The sequence below is a fragment of the Spinacia oleracea genome, chromosome 3, assembly GCF_020520425.1.
Source record: "Spinacia oleracea cultivar Varoflay chromosome 3, BTI_SOV_V1, whole genome shotgun sequence".
Lineage (NCBI taxonomy): Eukaryota > Viridiplantae > Streptophyta > Magnoliopsida > Caryophyllales > Amaranthaceae > Spinacia > Spinacia oleracea.
Genome location: NC_079489.1, coordinates 11892714 through 11899203, shown reverse-complemented (window position 1 = coordinate 11899203; position 6490 = coordinate 11892714). Strand labels below are relative to the sequence as shown.

Genomic DNA, 6490 nt, shown 5'->3' with positions numbered 1-6490 from the left:
TAGTCCTCCGTTAAGTCATGTTTATAATTCACAAAATGCCCCTATTTTTAAACTTATTGCACAACACACACCTATTTGTAAACAAAGTTGCACCAAATACCCAAATTGCTTTAAACGGAAGAATTTGAATCTACCGGCTACTTTTATTAAGCCTAGGGATCAAAATATAGCCGATATGTTCTTGCTGCTTATAGAAAATCTAGAACAACTTTGATTCTTATAGGAAATCCATATAATCCAAAATTCAAGAAACAAGTGACAAAAAACTTAAGCTCAACATAATCCCTAACTCAACAATTGGCCTTGGCAACTCTTTCAATCTCATCTTTCTTCTTGATAGCATAACTGCAAATCATAAATAAAAATTAAAAAAATACTCAGCAACATACGCATTTGGTGACCACAGTGTGGCTCTGGACATCTTTCAAACAATGAAGGCAATATGTACATTTTAAGAATCATACTCCGTAGTTATCTCTGTGACAATTAAAGTTCTTCAAACCATGACCAAAATATGTACCACCCGTGTACATTTTAAGTTTTTAACAATCAAATCATGAGCATATCAAAAATTAAATAGCCAGCCTACACATCATCAAATGTATATTGTTGGTTCTTAAAAGTATTATTAAATCAAGCAGATAAGCTACACATGAAATCATGTAACAACTCATAAATGGTGGTTACAAGAAGAGTGAATTGTTGGATGAACCCTTGGCAGCATTAATGAGTTCATCAGCAAGCTAGGCACTCGACAATGGTCTTAATGTTCCTGAAAGCACTCTCACGAGCTCCAGTTGTCAGAAGATAGATTGCCTGATTAACACGCCTAAATGGTGAGATATCAACAGCTTGACGCCTCACAGCACCAACAGAACCAATTCTGGTAGCATCTTCTCTTGGTCCACTGCATCACACAATATGGTTCAAGAAAACATTAGTGTTGCAAAAATGCATTTGTATTGCGAACTTGTGAACCAATACCTATCATTTCTTTCCTCGTTCTATACATGATAATTAGGTGCAAAGCCTCAACGGAAAGAACATAAAGAAGACACCAAAGGGGAAGGGTTTTGGGTACCTGTTGATGATGGCATCAACAACAACTTGGATGGGGTTCAAGTCAGTCAAAAGGTGGATAATTTCCATGGCATGCTTCACAATGCGAACAGCCATAAGCTTCTTTCCATTGTTGCGTCCGTGCATCATAAGAGAGTTGGTCAACCTCTCAACAATAGGGCACCGAGCCTTCCTAAAACGCTTCATTTGATAACTTCCAGCATTGTGAGGCACATATGTGGCGTGCTTAACAGCAGTCACTCCAATGTAATCAGCCAAAGCCAAAGCCATGTCATGAACCTACATATCAAATGCCTATAAATCTATAATAAGACAACTGTATATGACTGGACTTTTCTTTTTCTTTTTTTTGGAAGGGCAGTTTTTATCTTGCTGTTGTGAAGACAATCATACATGTATAAGTTCCATCCATCCACATTCAGCTATAAAATTGCACAAATTGGAGTCTCAAACAATACCAAAAACAAGTCCAAAATGTTGCAGCAGCATACATACACATACACAATAACACTCTACCAGAGAACACCACCACAAAATCTATGAAATTATGAAAAACTATACATAGATAGACAAGAGATATTACCAATCTAGACTTGAATTTCCCAACGAGCTCATTGTTCCTTCATGCGCTAAAAATCTCATAAGGCGATTTCTTCCCCTCAAAATCTTTTATTTTAGTCTTCTTCTCCCTCTGCCTTCCGATCCCACCTAAAACATGTAAACTTTATACTGTCATGGATATGGTCATATGGCTGATTCAAGGGATTAGATGGTGAACTTAACCAAATTCAAACAAACAATTATATTTTTTCAAAATTCAATTACGATTTTATTTGTTTTCATTATTTACAGTTCAATTTCTCGTGATTCATAAACTATTCAATTCCGGTGCGATCCGGGTTTTTTTGTCTTTACAATTCAATAAATAAATAAAACGAATTTATTTGAAACCACAATTCTCTATACAGTTATGCTAATTCATGCTATAAAAAACAAATTAGTTTGATTTTCAGCCCAAGAAAACATAAAATTATACCTGGGATTGAAGATAACGTCCTCTCCCTCAAACAGTTCCGAGGTAAATTGCCGAATGAGGAATGGGATGTCTTGCTCCAAACAACAAACCCAAGAATCGCAACCAAACCACCGACTACCCTCCGATAAAAATCCGATCAATCCTTCGATCAAAACGCCGAAGAACGCACAAAAAAATCCGGCGACCATTTGCAATTTGATGGCCATCGAACCGTAATACTTCAAAATCGTGAGTTAGGATCGCCGGCGACCAGTGATCGAAGATCGACCTCCGTCGACGACCAGAGAGTTATCGACCGCCGCCGGCGACTAGAGAGCAGGAGGAAGAACAAGGGAGAGGAGAGAGAAAGAGAATAAGTTTGAGATTTTTTTTTTGAATTTACGTCGAATAACATGTATTAAGGGTAAAATGGTAAAATGCAGCTAACGGAGGACTAACATCTGTTAACTCCAAGTGCATTTCATGAACAGTACGGAAAAATAGGGGTATATTATGTGATTCAAAAGACGCGAGGGTATTTGGTGCATTTTGGCAAACCTCGGGGGCATTTCATGAAAAAACCGTTTAATTAACATTCTTACTTACCAGTTACCATGTATTATATTATTAATAGTAGACTAACATTAGAAGTTCATTAAATTACCAATATATTTTATATTTCTTATCAAATTAAAAAGTTATAATAACACATAAATAAAATTATATCATAAAGGAAAAAGTAATATTGATTTAGCTTTCCTCCAATAATATATTATGCAGTACACATTTATAGTAATTAAAATATATTTTTATCTTAGTTTCCTAAAAAAGCGTAATGTATTTAAAGTAAAAAAATAAAAAATATTTTGGCGGGAAAATATTCTCCTAGATTAGGATGTGCTTCCTCTTTTAGTATATAGTAATAGATAGATTATATTTCGTGTATGATAGAGAGTGTACACAAAATATTCTCCTAGATTAGGATGTGCTTCCTCTGTTTTTTTATATGACACAATTATTTAGGCACGTTTGCCAATTAATGCATGATTTCAAACATTAATATATCTTATTATGGATAAGTTAAAATTATAAAAAGTTGATATTTAAAAAATATTTATTGAGACAAATCTAATAAGACCCCACACGACTATGTTTTTTCTTATGTATAAATAACAAAAGGAAATCAAAGTAGCTTGTGTGAAATTGTGAATAGTGTCCAAAACTCAGTTGTATCATGTAAATAAGAACGAAGTAAATATTTTATAAGCGAATATCGATACTCTGCGTATAATTTCTATCAGTGTGTATAGTGCCAAAAGTAATGTGTTCCTAGCTTAATTATGTGCGCAGATAAAATCAAAGATCGAAGTAATGGTGAAATCCTTGGTTTCAAACAATGCAGCGACCTTGGTTCTCCATCGATCATCTTGAGGCATGCTCCTTAGAATTTTCCTAACCTGTTCATCAGAGGGAATAATTCTTCCAAGGGAAACAAGTTCATTAGTAATGTTAGTGAACCGAGTAAACATCTCCTGAATTGTTTCTTGTGGATGCATTTCAAAACGTTCATATTTAGACATCAGTAAATCAATTTTAGAACGTTTGACCTCATTTGTTCCTTCATGTGTTACTTGAAGGAGATCCCAGATTTGCTTTGCGCTCTTGCACCCCATAACTCTATTGTGTTCATGAGGTCCAAGGCCGCAATGCAAAATCTTAACAGCCATAGCGTTGATTTCATATTTTTCAAAATCTTCTTTCACAAATTCAGAAATAGGTTTAGGAACTACCTCATTTTCAGCATTGGTTTTTGTTACCTCGAAGTTACCGACTTCTATGACTCGCCAAACTGATAGTTCTCTGCCTTGATAAAGATCTCCATTCTGTTCTTCCAATATGTATAGAATTTTCCATTGAACATTGGAGGTCTTTGAGTTGAATAACCTTCTTCGAGTTTCTCGTGAGTGTTCATACTTTCCAGGAACTTTTTCTCAACAGGGTTTCCTGTATTTTTGTGAGATCCCGCTCTGATACCAACTGATATTCCAGTAGGAACACTGACAAGAGGGGGGGGGGGGTGAATTGTTTCGTTGAACTTAGGGTGTTCCTTTGCGGAATTTAGAAATTAAAGGAACAACTAACAAATTAGTACGAAGAATGTGAAAACTGAGGAAACTTCTTGATCCTTATCAAGAAGCGAAAACCTCAAACTCTTTTATATATTGTAATCGCTCGAATACAACACACTCAATAACTCGAGTTCCACTTGAACACGAGTTCCTCACAGCAATCCCCGTTGATTACTGTGCTTGCTCCTTTCACACTCTCTCGCTGACTTGACTCTAAGTCACTTTAAGGATCACTCAACCCTTACACTCAAAACTCAAGGATCACTTGATCCTTAACCCCACAACTCAAGGATCACTCGATCCTTAACCCCACAATTACAACTCGAATTATGAAAACTCTAGTATTCAATAAAGCTTATGTACAATAAAGGAACTTTAGGAACACGCTCTTTCGCAAACTGACTTTTTATAAAAACTCTTAAGTTCTTTAGAAATATTGCACGTTGTCAGTTGTGATTTGAGAAATGAAAAACCTTTTCCTTTTATAGAAGAACTTTCTTGGTCAGTTTCCCATGTTCCCCTCAACGGCCACTAACAGTTACTGGGAGCAGTAACGTGCACGTTGATTGAGAGAAACAGGGAGACTTCTTCAAACCACTTTTAACACGTTCAATTTTAGAGAAAATAGTGGGAGTAGTTTTAGGAACAAGTAAAAACCTTTTCTTGGAAAACAAGGAATTCTAAATCAGAATCCAATGTTGATTTTCTCAAAATCGTTTTATTTATTTTCCAAAAGATTTTCCTTTATAAAACTTTATTTTATTTACAAAAACTATTTTCTCAAACATATTAAAACACACGTGTTCCTTTTGTTCCATATTATGCATAAACGTTATTAAAATACTTACATAAAATCTAAACATAAACTCATATGTTGTAGCTTCTATGTTGGCACCTTTTGAAGCATCACCTGAATGCTTCATACATTGTTCCTTCTCCGGAACTTTGATGATCTTCATACTATATGAGGAGCACCCTTAATAACTTGCTTTAGGATCAGTCGTTGAGGATCAGCCTGCTTTAGGAGCAACCGTCTTGGGAACAGCCGTCTTAGGAACAACCGTCGTGGGAACAGCCGTCTTGGGAACAGCCGTCTTAGGAACAGCCGTCTTAGGAACAGCCGTCGTGGGAACAGTCGTCTTAGGAACAGCTGTTCCCGCTGTCTTGGGAACAGCTGTTCCCGCTGTCTTGGGAACAGTTGTTCCCGCTGTCTTGGGAACAGTTGTTCCTGCTGTCTCGGGAACAACTGTCTTGGGAACAACCTTCATATGCAGACTTGATCGATTCTTTAGAAATTCCATGCATTGCTTAGTGTTTGTTCCACATGCTTAGTTTGTCCTACTCAGGCACTCCCTAACTTAGCATTCCAAAAACACACTTAAACAACGATTAGGAAGTTTGCGTTGTCATCATCAAAACTCAGAATCAACAATATTCCCCCTTTTTGGTGATGACAACATAAGCAAACTTTTACCAAAAAAATCGAACTTATTTGCAATCTTAAACAAGTTTTTAAAACACAAAAATGGAAATGAAAAAATTTACGGAAAAAAAAGTGAAACAAATTGAAAACTTAAAACAAAAACTTACAGCAGCGAGAAGTGAGGCAATGAGGGACATGGAGACAGGTAAGATCAAGTTAAAACAAAGTTTGCATTCTTTTCCCCCTGTTGGCATTAACAAAAAGAGAAAATACAAGGCAGTAATAGAATATTCATAGCGCCCCACGATCAACGTTTGGCAAACTAAGTTAGCCTCAAAGTCAAGTCTCAACATGCATAATTAATTGTAAACATAATATATAACAAAAGAAATCAACCAAGTTTTAGAGATGCAAGCTTTAGGTTCCACATGTTCTAAAAATAAAAATAATAATGATGTCACCCAAACTGAGGGTTACATAAAAAATAAAATAGAGAAAAAAATTGTTCCAAACAAATAAAAAACCAAGGTAACAATCAAAGTAGCGGATCAGGTTTAAGGGTGAAGGGTTTAGTCTTAGGAACAACATCAATGGGTTGAGGGACTTTGGATGCCTGTTCCTTTTCTTTTATAATATCCTCCTCACCTTGTTCCCCCTCATCATCCTCATCCTCACAAGAATTTCAACAAACAGAGAGTTGTTCACCCTAGGAACCACGTTGTTAACTTTTTTTTTTTTTTTTTTTTTTTTTTTTTGGGTATAACAACGTTTTCCCTTTAATATAGTACATAACCCATGAATCCTCAATATTAATTGCACACCTCGTCATCAAATTTGCATCAT

General features: G+C 35.8%; 1 pseudogene; it reads right to left on the bottom strand.

Moving 5' to 3' along the window:
* Window positions 1–290: 290 nt before the first annotated feature.
* LOC110788029 (40S ribosomal protein S5-like) lies at window positions 291–5492 on the bottom strand (annotated as a pseudogene).
* Between the last annotated feature and the right edge of the window lie 998 nt (window positions 5493–6490).